Source organism: Prinia subflava, chromosome 3 (assembly GCF_021018805.1).
Source record: "Prinia subflava isolate CZ2003 ecotype Zambia chromosome 3, Cam_Psub_1.2, whole genome shotgun sequence".
NCBI classification, from domain to species: Eukaryota; Metazoa; Chordata; class Aves; order Passeriformes; family Cisticolidae; genus Prinia; species Prinia subflava.
The window spans coordinates 39,184,609-39,199,711 of record NC_086249.1 but is presented as its reverse complement, the minus strand read 5'-3'; the positions used below and the strand labels follow the sequence as shown (position 1 = coordinate 39,199,711).

General features: G+C 38.1%; 1 protein-coding gene across 4 annotated transcripts in view; it reads right to left on the bottom strand.

Annotated features, from left to right (window-relative positions):
• FRY (FRY microtubule binding protein) overlaps positions 1-15,103 on the bottom strand; it is a 228,467-nt gene that overhangs the window by 195,452 nt on the left and 17,912 nt on the right. For 2 of the 4 annotated variants that reach the window (XM_063394765.1, XM_063394761.1), the window contains exons 1-2: positions 8,893-9,031; positions 4,394-4,570 (exon numbers count right to left, since the gene is read on the bottom strand). The gene's annotated coding sequence lies outside the window, so the exon portion shown is untranslated. Of the gene's footprint in view, positions 1-4,393; positions 4,571-8,892; positions 9,032-15,103 lie in introns of those variants that run through there. The other 2 variants (XM_063394764.1, XM_063394762.1) reach the window with 1 other exon arrangement.

Genomic DNA, 15,103 nt, shown 5'->3' with positions numbered 1-15,103 from the left:
GGCACGACTATATTGATAATATCCTCCTGTCAAATCCTTTTATGGAAGGTGTCTAGCAGCAGATTTCTGCAGCTAGTAGCTTGAAATTGTACCAAAACTGGCAATCTTGATTTGCTATTGTCAACATTAGCCAATGTGTGTGTGTGTGAGCATATCTGTGTGAAAGTATGTACAAAAATACGCTGAGAAATAAATCCAAGTCTGCAGCCTAAGCTAAAATGTTTCAGCTTGCTTTCTAGAAGCACAGAAAGTAGGTCAGCACATATTCCAAAATAGCACATCAGCACTGAAAGAAAAAGTAATGTATCTGTACCTTTGGACTTTTTAGCTCATCTCTCTGTAGGGGGAAATGGAGGATGAAAGCCTTTTTCTTATTCTACTATATGTACAAGAAAAATTTTTTTGTACTTAAAAAAGCCCCTAAATAAGCCACCTACATGGGTAAAATGTTGTCTGTTTTAATCAAAGCAAAACAACATTGAGTGGAACCATTTAAGCTTTATCTAAATATAACCAAGGCAAAAGCCAGGATGTTTAAAATGTGTTTAAAATGTTGTGCTGGATATGTATCACATCCTGTTCCTTGCACATCTTGTTCCTCGTATCAAAAATCTATTCAGTAAAATATTTACTTTGGAAATAACAGCATACTGTCTGTGATTTTGCTGTTCATCTTGTGAGGATTTTTTCTGGGTTTTTTTGGGTTTCTTTGGTGGGTGTGGGGTGGGGGGTTTTTTTGTTGTTTTTTGCTTTGTTTTGGGGGTTTTTTTGGGGTTTTTTTTGAGTATTTGCTGTTGCAATAAGAATTGCTGCCTATTATGTGATATCTTTCATGCTAGGCACACTCTTAAAAAATATATTTTTTCTTTTATTTATTCCTCTCTTCACCCACCCCCACTTCTAAGAAATCAAAAAGCTAAAGGAAAAACCAAATTACTTAAGCACTCACACATCTTATAGCTCTAGAGATTCTTAAGAATTCTGAAATTAATATTGACAAACTCCTTTCCTGAACTATTACAGTTCCTTAACATGAAAGGAAAACCAAAATACACTCTCAGGCATTATTAAATAATGCTTATCAGCTCTAAAATATCACCTGATTTAACTCACTGTCAATACTGTTGGCTTCAACATAATGCATGATGCTGACCTGTTTCCCAGAACAGATTTCAAGCTAGAATACTGATATATTTAATTACGAAAAAATTATACTGCCTCCCTCGAATTCCAAGTGTCAGTCTTCATTTGGATCTCTGCACTAGATTAAAATGAATGCTTGAAAGGTACTGAGCACTGGTAGCATGACCTTTTAAGTTCAGTGATTTCTATGCAACCAACAGGAATGCCTAAAAATAACAAAACAAGCCTATTTTTAGTTCTTCATTCTCTGGGGCTTTTTTTCTTGCTTTATTTTTTTAAACTACTGCTACATTTGTGTTCCATCTCAGTTCTTGGACACTTAGCTCTCATTTGTTTTCCTGTATCAGTCAGACCCATTTCAATAGCTCATTCTTTAGTTTATGAAGTACTATAACTCATGTATACATGTACATCATTTAGGCAGTGTGAGAATTGGATCTTCCACAGAGCCAGGCCTTCCAAGAAGGGAAATCAAAATGGAGAACAACTTCCTGAACCTCCAGCTGCTGGGATCTGCACTTCTCTTTGACATTCAGTGAAACGATGCTCGCTATCGGAACTTCAGTAAAAATCAGGACCTTCCTAGGTAACACAGGCTTCGCAATTAATTGAGTGAAGAAGTGATGGAGTTTTTCAAACTCTGATAAATGAAGGCAAAGTAGTTTAAAATAATAAAATGGATGAACTTTTATGTTCTGGTCCTGGTGGAGGTCTCTACCTTGCAAAATTTTAAAACTCTAGCCTAGCAAATGAAGTGCGTAATTAAACACGATTAATTGCATTCCTAGATTACTGCCAGATAGCTTGTCACATGCCTTGCTGGGTCTAAAGACACAGTTTTCATTTGTTACTTCTAAAAGCCAAAGGCACAGAGAACTAAATGAGTTCAATCTACAGCTGGACAAATATACAATTAAAATATCATCAGATCAAATAAAACAAATAGCATAAATTTACACTGAAGTATTAAAATAAATAAGGGAAAATAAGACAGTTGTATTTATGAGTAGCAACATATATCATCTCCCCTCTCTCTAGCACTCTCTTGTTGAGGCTAGAACTGTCATTCTCCAAAACCTGAGAGATCTATAGGAAGCTAATAGGTCACACATTCATCAGACTTCAGTACTGCCAATTTTTCTGACATGCAACCAGTGTGATTAAAAAACAACACTGGCTCTAGTTAAATAGAACTAAATCAGTCCCTCAGTTCCCTGGGAGTTTTTCTAAACTGCAGAAGAAATCTCACAATACCTCATTATGCCATTTGGTCTCATCTCCCTTTAGAAAATAAAAGCCCACAAATACATTTGCATATTCACACAGTTCCATCTCTGAGTTCAAGGACACTTACAAGACACCTGCTAATACGCCAAATTTGTATTCAGTGGAGTGGGAAGCCTGCTGCCATGAGATATCATTTCCACTCAGAAGCCATTAGCTTAACTGCTGAGAGGTTGTATCTTCTCAAAGTGCTTCACGAAGGAGAAACATCAGTATAACCAGTTCTTTAAAGGCACAGTAAAGCAGGTAAACGAATCCTGAAGTGGTCAGATCTAGCATTTTCTGAGCTTGCTTAAACCTGTAGGTCTTGGAATTACAGTTGCAAGGTAGTCTAGGAAAGAGCTCCTGCATTTCCCAGCTTACCAGCCTGTTATTCCCATAGTTGTACTTTTCCAGACCAGAGTCATCAGGCATTCATGCCCCCCTGGCTCACGTGGTGCAATGATACGTGCTCAATCTCGTGGCTGGAGCCCTGGGGATCGTGCTCTGGACTCCTGGGGCTGCACTGCTCTGCTAGAGGTAGATGCCTCCCTTGCACCCTTCAGTGACTGGCACGGGAATTTCCTCTTGTTCCAACAATGCATCAGGTTGAAACTGGACATGCTGCTGTGAAGATGTGTCCTAGAGCCCCAGCTAAAGTCAAAGTGAACTTACAGACTTGGCCAAATGGAACTCTTTTCATGTCAGCTGTATGAGACACATCTCTGGTGTACAGAACAGCTTATCTCTAGGCAATGACAATCACCACACTCACAGTGATCATAAGGGTCCAGAAAACATATCACACATTTACAAATCTCTGTGCTCTACACCATAAATGCATTCTTTCACTTGTTTTGATCTGCACTGTCTTGGATAAAAACTACACTACATCAAAATAAAATGAGCATTGAATAATAAATGGCTTTATAATAATTGTCCCAATATATTGCAAATCATCATCCAAAAATCTGGAAAGCTGAAACACAAATATCTGTATTTAAGCAATCAACAAAATAACATAACTATTTGAATGAAAAGGTTGTCAAGGGTCTTTATAGTAATGTCCTTTAAAAGCAAAAGAAAATATTTCCCTCCCCATTGGAGTAGAATTGGGAGCCCTATAGAAGCCAGCACTCCAGGAGAAATTCTGCTAACAATATAATCCAATATGGCTTATAGCGATTACACAGCAAAATTAATTGTCTCCAAAAAGTCTTATTTTTATGTCAGAAGGACTAAATACAGCATAACAGTAGTTTAAAACCAATACAACCTTCCCTCTGGTATAAAAAGAAAGGCTTTCTTTTGTTCAAGAGGACACTGATGTATCCCTATTGCTGTATATTTTTCCCCTGCCTCCTTGACATATAAATGCATGGCAGCAATTGCAGCTAATTTATACCCTTTAATTAGTACTCCTGCAAAGTGCTTGTTCATCTGTTTTCCAGCAACATATCAGCATTTACAAAACCAAATATAGCCAACTCTGCTATAAGGAATTTCAGCCCCAGGAAGGCTTTAACCAAACACTTGCACTGTATCAGATTAGTTAAAAGCCACAAGTTTCTTCAGCTTCCTGGTAAAGGCTTGCCAGCTTTCAACAACATTATGACAAAGAATCCACAAATATCTGTAGTAGAGTATGCATGGTCTCATGTCACATGTGATGGTCTTAATATAGATTTGTAATTCATATTTAAAGTCAGGCCATAAGAATCCAAAACTTGTCATTGCCAAATATTTAAATTTATGCTTACAATATTTTTCAGTAAGAACCACATATATGAGCTTCCAAATACCAATCTGCATGTTTTATATTCTTCACACCTAAGCAAAAGACTTTCAACTATTTACTAAAAAGTTTAGAATAGTTGCCAAATCTATTCAAGAAAGAAATGCATTAATACCTAGAATTTACTATCAGTCTTACCAGAAAAATCTCATGTAAATCCATAAAGACTGGAAAATTAATGCAAAGTCTTACCTTTCCCTGAAGCAACAGTTTCCAGCAGTGATCTTTCTTAACGCTTTAATTCTGCAATGTAATTTTCATCAGTAGTTTTCTAGTTCAGGCAGAGATGGGTTAACTGCAAGCAGTCTGGATGCTATCTTGCTTGCTTCCTGGAGATCACTGTTTTGCTTCGTGAGCCATCACAACTACCTAGGAAAAATAACAGCCAACCCTGAGTCACCTGGACAATGCGATATATTACTGCTCCCAGATTAAACAAAAGGTTATGTCTTAAAATATGATGTTAAAATTTGGATTTATCTACCAAACATTTCATAACAGATGCTGTTTAAAGAATTATTGCATGCTTTCTCACCAGGAGTTCATGTTCTTGGACAGAGACATAAAACAAGCAAGAAAAATTTATATACAAATGCTGTAAATTTTTAAATTACAACTTGTCTTTACACTGACAATATAAACGATAAACTAGAGGGTTTTTTTGTAGATTTTTGGTCAGAAGCTACAAGCAACAACAAAAAACTGAGTTATGCTGTAATTCATTAAGCAGAAGTAAAGAGAATGGTGCCTATGGGGGGAAAAAAAGTGCTGAAAGTAGGAATGTGCTTTGGTATCACTTGGGGTATAACTGCAAGGTCCCCATTAGAATAGGAAACATTGCATAATGTGCAAATACAGGCAGCTGGCTGCTGAAAGGCTCTGAAGCTGAGACTACCACCTGCAAAACCACTGGCAGCAGATGCAGGTACCACACTTTGGAGGGAGAGCACTGCCCCGTGATGGGTATGCCCAGAGGCACATAATGCTGAATTACCAAATCCAAGCTGGATCTTGTTGCTGTGAAGGCAGTTGGAATTTTCTCTGTGAGCTCGAGGAGCAGTGATGCTATGTAGATCTGGGACATGAGTAAGACACCTTGTTTTCTAACTTGAACATGAAGTGCAGTAATGCAGGTCCTTGTCCAACCAAAGCACTGAACACCTCCAAGGACAGAGACACACTTCTGTGTACAGCCACAGTTCTGTCAGACCAGCCTCTTGAAAAGTGTATCTCCACCTGAACTCTTCAGATCCATGGCAGTAAATAAGGACAGGCCATCTCCCCCTCGACTTGTTCTGCTCCATGAAATGATTGACAGAGCATGTAATTAAAAGATCTACTGAGCCGATATTAACAAATGATACTGAGTAGTTGTCTGTCTCATAAGGGGGTGTTTTACAACCTGTCTCCTCTCCCCACCCTTCCCCTGACAACAGGAACCGCCCTTGCCACTTCAGCATGCATAGGGATGATACATCTTGATTTCTCTTTTTGGTGCCTTTATCCATCTGGATAGCCCTTTGCAGCTGATGTATAAAAACACAATAGTACTTCTGCCCACACTTAAAGTAACACTAAGTCTGAATAATTCTCTTCTATCATGTTTATCAGGTTTCCTGAACGTTAAGAGTATCAAACTGTGGCATCTGAGTAAAGTCACTCAGAGACACAGGGCAGTCACAGCTCAGATCTGCTCCTTCAAAATTTCTGCAGATTTGGGTATTTTTTTTCTATGTTACACTCCAGATGCATTTTAAAGATGAGGCTCCATTGTTTAGAAGCTTTTTGGTTTTTTAATGTAAGAAATGACAGACTGTAGATCTGACAGGTTACTGAAGGCACCCTATTTTCATCTCCCTGCTGAGAAATCTGCTAATGTCTGTGAGATGCTGTCAGCGACATACAAGATTCTTGGACAAAAATGGGTTATCAAGTTTTAAAATCATAAAAAGAAATTCCAATTGCATGGAATACTTCAGGTTATCATCATCAGTACAAGAGTGCAGATTCAGGCATCATACATCCCATCTGCGCAGTAATGAGAGACTGCATGTTAGAAGTAATCACCTGCTTATGCATATCCCTGTGACAAATTGCACTTTTCAGTCTCTGGTAAACCTGAAGCCATTATCCTGGGCTCTGGTGGAGCAGGATGGTCAGAAGAGGGAGGAAGAGCTTTCCATACCTGACTCCGTGTAATACAGTGTAATTACTGACTTTCATGGACATTACTTCAAAAGAGAGGGACAACCTGAAACAAGCAGTCTCAAGCCAAACATTAAAATCCTTTGCAGCCACACCACCTTTTCAGTCCAATATACAAAGGGCACAGTCTTCTCTACAAACTGAGTAAAACCAGACATTGAACAAGGATAAAAATGAGGAACCTGAAATAAAGTAGATATGGAAATAATTTGTTTAACTGTGAAGTGTTGCATTATGATTTCTCATATGCTATCTAACTTTTTATTCATCCTCCTTGAACAATTCCATTGTAAGTATGCTATTTCTACCCAGGTATTATTTACACCAAACCATGACTTTCACAGATCTGTGGTTTGCTACATCAGCCTCATCATATAATGTATATACAATAATATATGTACACAAGTCAAGAAATAATTGATACTTCCACTGTGCCCAACTTTTTCTTCTGAACAAGGAGAATTTTTAATTGTCTTTTTTAGCAGTAAAGAAAAATTTTAAATGCTCTAAGTAGGTACACATTGTTCTTGTAAATGTTATTGCTAAATGTGCATTCCTGAAATAATCTTCATAACATATAATAATCTTGGGGAAGTATCAAAATTATGATATTAAATGCACAAAAAATGCAGTAACTTCATAGCTGCACAGTAAGACATCCCACATAAGGGGTTTGTCAAAATGCATCTTGTTCTCCAGAAACCAACAAAAATGAATGAAGGTAAGAGCTGCATCACTCCAGCACCCTCTGTTGGCCTTCAGGCAGCATGGTACTTTGTGCACTCATTAAATACAATTCAGTTGTTGGAAGCTATGACAAAGATTCCTTTACAGAAAAAAAGACATGAAAAGCAAACAGAAACCTACTGTGCAGCCCAGTCTTATGCATAAAATCTTCAGCTATATACCACAACAGAGTTTAATATCAGATTACTCAGTATTGCTGGATCTGTCACACATTAGCCCATCTTTGCAGATATTTATAATTGATCTAATTTCAGGGGCAAAATGCTCTTTACAAGCCTTGTCTGTGTCTGATATTTCTGACAAACACCAATAATAAATGGCACCTTGCATGCAGCTCTCACCAACAGAAACAACTCTACAGCTCTACCAAAAGAACAACTCTTCCTATGGAACATTATTCACCCTGCTACTGAGAATTAAGAATACATACATTATACAGAATGTCATCCACAAAAGACAGTGCTCCAACCAGGTCTCATCAAGCACAGAGAATGAAGCCCAGATGCCAGATGCAAGGTGATCTAAATATAAACTCCCTACACTGTGCACAGCCAGATGGTGTAATTTCCAGAAGCAAAGGCCTTCAGCCCAGCGAGCCTGGCAGCTGCTTGGCAAAGCCGGCTCAGAGCTTTGCAAAGGCAGATGTGAAGTTGCAGTGGGGAGCAGAGAGGAAGAGGAAGGAGGAAGCAGGAGGCTGAGATGGAGAAGCAGGTGTGCTTCCACGGTGCTGAAGGAGGTGTGGGTGGTAAGAGCCGCTTCCAAGAAAAACCACTCAGGGTGGGTATCAAGGCTGGCTGGTCCTTTCTGGCCCCTCAGTGTGTGAGAACAGGGGAAGGCAGCCTATGCCTGGCTGTGCAGCAAGAGGCAAAGACCTGCTGCCTTGCCTGGCCACCTCACAGTCCTTGAACCAGCACTCAAGAAGAGCCACAAGCAAAGGGGAGGCAGATCACACGTAGATCTTAGGGAGCTGTCTGTCTGCTTCCACCAGCCGAGCAGTTGAGTAACTCCATTTCATCTCCCTACGGCTAAGCCAACACTGGCCAGAACCCAAAAAAACAACAAAAGAGCTTTTCTTTGCTGATCTTAATGACAGGGAAAAATTTATTCTCAAAAATGTCATCAGCTATTGCAAACCTGCTCCTTTCACTGCCTCTTAACTTCGCACATTTAACCTCTCTACAGTTTGCTATCTCCTTAGTTTTGTTTTCATAGCATCCTGTCTGCTCACCTGAAATTCATACCCACTGTCTCATCACCCTTCCAGGCTCTGCTCTCTGCTTCTCTTTTTTTCTCACATGCAGCTTCACATGATCATGTCCTAATATTTCAATGTTTATCAACTTTAAGATGGTGCTAATAAACAATGATCTGTTTTGATAACAATCTCCAGAACATGCAGAAATGCATACAAACTTTTTACCGAACAAATCTGTAGTACTATTTGTCAGAAAGCATTACCACTCTATTTCAAATATTTACACACACGCTTCTACTTTGGGTAATTTATATTATACCACTTAACTGGGATGGAGAAATCAGTTTCATTTGGAATGTCAAGATCTGAATTATTAGAGTCAAATATTTATTGCACAGAACAAACCAGAAACTACCTCACAAAATCTATGCAGTTCATTTGAGGTCACTGGCTAACCAGTCCAAGAAGACAGAGGTGGCCCCAGACTCAATCTCCAAAGTTGAAATCTCTTTCAAAACTGAAAAAACCCCAATACAGCACTTACATTTTCCATGTTCAGGAGTTACTATTCTGGAAGTTATTTTCAGGCATTTATATTCTTGCTTTATACTAGTTTCTGCTGGTAGATTTCTTTATCTGTTTTGTTATTTTAAAACAAATTCAATGCATCATTCTTTCCATGTTTAAAAGGTCTGGATCCCAACAGTAAATGGTAGGAGTTACTTCCTTTAGGACTTGGCTGTCATTAGGTGGCTGATCAGGGCTGCAGCAGCCTGTTCAGTAACAGGTTACTTATGCAACCACGTTCCTCTGCTTAGCAACTCCAAGGGTGGGGTCCAAAACAGCAACTGCACCAGTCACATTTTGCAACTAAACGTGGAGGAGAAAAAAGAAAAAGAGAGGCAGGAATGGGAAGTGCAAGAGGAAATACCACTTTTCTTCATGAGAAATGTAACTTTCTAATAAAAGAAGGCAACAAACAACATAGAAGAATTTTTTAAAAAGCAGCTAAACTATTTCTCACTCAGATGGTAGTTCTGAGATCATAATGATAATGGTCCTTAAGAGAAATAATTCATGCAGAGAACATGTTAATCCCTGCAAGAGATCATGTAAATACTTTGCTATTCTTGCACTAATCTTCCCTTTCCACCAAATGCTGAAAAAATCTTCACTTACAATAAAATCCTGTTAAAAATGTTCCTGATTAAATAGCTGAATATGTTGACTGCTTACAGAGAGAGGTTCAGTACTAGTATCTTTGTGTCAAGATGTTAAATTTTAAAAAACAGTGAAGGCAAACATTAAAGATACTGTTGACAATTTTAGGGAAAAAATAGCTATTAATTTAATTTACTCAGTTTCTGTTGGTTAACAATAGGCATAATTACAGGATAAAATACATTAGTTTGCAGATTTATAAATAAACATTCTTTGAAAGAATATGAACACATATCAATGTATGAAAAAACAACCCAAATCAGAACTCCCACAGAACTACCCAAAACTATTTGGGTATACAAAATGCTATCACTTTTGTGTTCATAAAAAATTGATCCAGTTAACAATTTTCCCACCCTCCACAAATTCAAAGTCTTTTTCTATTTGGCCAGGAACTGATTATACCACAGAGACAATAAGCTTAGCTGAGGATGTTGATCATTTGTATTCATATGGAAGGTACATTTTTAATTCGTAAACTATTTACTGCAGAGGGGAGAAGTACACCTTCTGAGCAGCAGGGTTGCACTCAGCCAGCCCATGGAGTGCAATGCCACACCAGGAGGGTCTGTGCTTGCTTCAGAGCAGCTACACAACGTAAAGCCCTTGGTCTGGGGGCTGGAAGGAGCAGAGCTCTATCAGCTGCACACATCCACCCAAACTGCTCTTCTGAGTGTTTGGTTTGGCCTGGCCAGGCCTGGGCAGCCTGCAGCTCTGAATTGGTGCAAAGAGCTCAGGAAGGCAGTGTGGGCATTCCTGCTGGTCCAGCTCACACTGCACATGCAGAGCTCCTGCTTTCCCCTCATGCTCTCCCAGACAACTGATGCTGCTCTGCATTCATACTTCAGCTCTCCTCCCATCACACTGTCTCTTACACAGGAGCCTTCTCAGGTAACCATGTTGCTTCACACAGTAAGTAAATGCTTATTTGGTACAAACTACTCATTTAGTAAATACATTAAATGAAGAGTTGAGATGCCTCACTCATGCTGTGAAACAGATTGATAAACAGCAGGAAGGCATTATTCTCTGATGTGTTATTACTGTCTCTAGAGCTCAGCTTGGCAGTCTGTTTCCAACCAATCACACATTATATAACATGCTTCTTTAACATCTGCCTAATTAGTGACAAAACCCTCACCTTACCGATAGACGGTATATCCATATGGCCTGATTGCTATTAGCAAAGGCAGTTTGCTATAAAGCATTCCCTGGTCCTAAAGACAATTACTTAACTCACTGATAGAAAGGAAGATAGAGTGATAAAAAAATAAACACCTCAACTATGAAAAATTGCTAAGTGAAGGCTAGAATCAAGCTTGATTGCCAGCAGGGTGGTAATACCTGGATTATGGTCCCCCACTGTGGTCACTGACAGCTCCAAGTCAGCTCTTTGGAGAGCTCCACACTGATAAATACTTTGAGAGTTAGCATCTATAAATGCCATCTCATTCTAGTTTTTAACTCTCATGACTATTTCATAAGAGAAAATTCTAAAAACCCAACTAGAACCCAGTTCTAGATACATTTCACTTCAAAACTGCCTGTCAGTCTTGAATAACTTGCATTTGTCAGGAGTTCAGAAGTGAAAAGGATCAAGTCAGTATTCTAAAAAGGTCCTAATGTCCATGGTAGAAGATTAAACAAACTACAAAAAAAAACCACCCCCAAAAAAACCAACCCAACCCAACCCTCCTTCTATTTCACATTAACTTTCATGGGGAAAACTTGAGCACAGCCAACACAAGAGAGCTAGTGGGACAGAGAAGAATGTAGGATGACAGAATCTGATTTTCCAGCATCAGGCCTGATTTCCTCCTGGGGAAAGTGATCACATAACCTGTGGCCTCATTGGGACTCAAAGCAATAAAAAGAAAGCACTTAATTGCTCAAAAGGTGGGGAATTTTCTGCATGTGACTAAAAGGCTTGCAAGTGCAAGCATCTCTAATGGTGCATCAGGTGTTGGTTTGGTGACTACAGCAAGAATGAAGGTCTATTTGAATAAAAATACAAAAAATAATCCCCTTATTAAAAACCTCAGCTTTTTAATTGGAGACAAAAATCTGATCTTTATTTTACTAGTCTTTGATGTGGCTGGCAGCAATAGTATTCAGATAGGAACTACTACTTTTGTTTTGCTAATTTTAATTAAATTCAATCTCTAAAATGGTATTTCAATTAATAACTTTCCTTTTTCTGAACTTCCTCCCCACTCTGTTTTGATTAATCAGATATGGAAGCAACTTCAGTGACCCAGACAATGGGTCATACAACTTTCAGTAAATAAACTCTGGATGAAACTCTTGCACAGTCTGTACAACATCCTGAACAAGATTAAGTCTCGAACAAGATTAAGACCTGAACTTTTTCAGCTTTACTTGGAGGCACAAGTATGAGGAACAGCTTGAAAGATGGGTACCAAACCTATTTTACAGAGACCCTTTCATGATCTGCAAATATTTTGTCAGCAGCTAAGTAGTTTAGGAAAAGAAACAAAACACCCACTTCAGCCAGTACTTTCCCTTCCTGTCATAAAATTAGCAGTCTCTTTAGTTTCAATTTCCTTTTGTCTAACTAATAGGCAAATTCTTTAGCACAGCATTACCTTTTTTCTTTTTCCACCTCAAGTAACTCTTTAGCATTTAGATACAGAAGAGTAGAAATTGATTAATAAATATAAATAACAACTAAACAAGGTCTTCCCTTGACTTAGAATTGACTTATCCATCTGTTGTCTTTACACTCCTTCAGAGTGAAACATTAAGAAGAAAGACTAACAAAAATAGCATGTAAATCACTTTTAGTTGTAATACCAATCAGTTTACAGCCCACTTACTTATTAAATTACCTAAGCCCAAAAAAAAGACAAAAAAAAAGAAATACAAAACCAAACTCCAGAATCTTGAGAATATCGGTGATTTGCAATACTCAGTACTATTTGCATTTCTGAAAAATAACCCAAACCAAACCACCACTTATAAAGAAATAATGGAAACAAATATTAACAAATGCATGCAGCTTCTGTGATGATGTTCCCCTGTATGCAAATCACAGACAGTAACATATACAGAATTAATTTATTGATGCTTAGCAACCTATATGGGAAATAAGGCATAGGAAAAAAAACCCCTAAATTCTTTGGAAATATGTAACAGAAAAACAGCAAGTACTAGGTAGCAGAAATACAGGCCTAATCCTTCACTCATTTATTAAAAAGAAGATACTCCCTTTGCCTTGTTGGGAGGTGTGTGCACAAAACCAGACAGACTTCAATGCTGCCACTTTTTTCAAGATATTACCTTGAAACTTCTGACCAGCTAATTAAGGAAAATAACAGTGTCTGTAGCGTTCATGGAATTACACAGCTTTCCTTCACGGTGTGTAATTTTGAAACATAATTTTAACTGACCAGCAGAGCTCACCACCCAGCCCACATCAGCTGCACTCAGCAGTGCCTCATGGCCCAGTGTGGGATGGTCACACGAGGTGCACCTCTGCTGCAACACCCTGACCCCAGCTCGGTGCAGCACACCAGGAACTGCGACTGCAACATCTGCAGCGGAGCCTTTGCAGCCCTCAGACTTCCATTTCAAAGGGATGAACAGGAAGGCAAGGACCAGACAACAGCTGACATTCACTGAAGAGTATCCCATTAATGATGGGGCCATACTAAAAGATAAGGGCTTTTTAATTTTGAGGATAATTACAGTTATTAGCTTTTGATCTGTATCATTTTCACTTCTATTTTAATTGCCAAGCTAGAACTCCCTTCCCACAAAAAGTAACCTTCACCAGTCTGTTCTCAGAGGTATATTTATCAAGTCCACATTCCCCAATGACATGTTTATCCTAGACCTTCAAGGTACTGGAAAATCCTACCCTTTTTTTGAAACTAATAAGGATGTTTTCAAATATCAAATGTAACACTGACTGAAGAATGCAGGGGGAAACACAACCATTCTACACCAAGATATTTTGAAGAGAGCCTCACAAAGTATCACATGTACATGGATTGTTGCTTCAGACACAAAGCCTCTTTCCTTTTCTGTATAAATACTTTTTTAAACCATTGTGCAGGTATGTATGCACACAAGTATGAAAAGCATACAAGTTTGGAATAGTTTCTTCTACACGGACCATGGTTGGTCTGTATAAAACATTCAATACATAAAACACTGATGTACTTGATTCAGTTCTGGGACAGGCAAAAAAAATCTAGTCTGAAACCCCACCCTGAAATATATTGGTCTGTGGAAAACAAGAATATTTAGCCATACTACAAACCAGCTGACAAAAAAAAAAAAGCTGATCACTTTTATATGAATCAAGTACCTCAATGATCCTCTATCCATACTATGTTTAAGAAATTCAAACCCTCTCCCTTTCCTTTTAGCATTTATGTCTTGATTCCTTTGTAGTCATTAATGCCAGTTTGTCTATTTTTCAACAGGAAAAAGCAAAGGAAGCCTGTGCAGCTTTCTAAGTCAATGAAAGAAATCGTGTCTCATCATGTAATACAAATCCAAACTTTTTGTTCAGTGCTGTATGCTACTCCTTACTTATTCTAGGCAGTAAATGAACTAGAATTGAACCTGATACTGACATTTCCCATCATTCTTTAAAGTATCTCTCAATTCTATCCTTTGACAATTGCCATCACTATTTCACAGTAACTATTGAACTAGTTTTGCTATATGGTCACAACCTGCTTATAATTTAACCAGAGATTACTTAACCATAACTTAACCAGAAATTATCAGATTATAATTTAAACTAGTGAACATGCAGATGTTTCCTTTAATGATTACCATAAAATGCCCTGCAAACTTGAGTAATCAAAAAAATGAAATAATAAAAATTAATCATGCAGTATTTATACAGAGATTAATCCATACTGGTCATTTTTCCACCCCCTTAGTAATTTCATTCAGCTTGCAAGCAGAAAAAACAACACCCTCAGCCTTAGGATTGTTCTACACGGGCCAACTTCATGTATTTTATTTATTTTAAGGGGATAACTAGTAAGAAAAAGTATCTCTTGCTACTGAGATTTCTAAAAAGAGTTATGAGAAGTAAAGTTTGCTACAGGGCAGATAGACTGTATTCAGAACTGTTGTGTATATTCACTGATTTCCATTGTACATTTATAAAACCAAATCACACATTCATTAAACAAAACTGTTTATAAAGGCATGATGTCTGCAGTTCTTTGCTCTAGCAGATCTACATGTTTATCTCAGAAAAATGCTTTCCATTACTTTACTCAGATACCTTTGCAACAGCAGTCAAATTTTTCTCTGTTTTGAAAAGGTTTGTTTTTAAGATTTATCAGGACTTGTAACCACTGTGCCTTAATTCTAGATGGTCTAGGATATCTTAAAGTAAAGATTTAAAAGTTGTATGACTAGACCCAGGAGGAGATAAGGATACAGGCACAAAGTTACCTTACTGAATTTTACGATAAACAGACTTATTTATTTGTGTTCTGTGTTAAAGAAATATAGTAATACATGCAGGCTGGCCAAATATATCC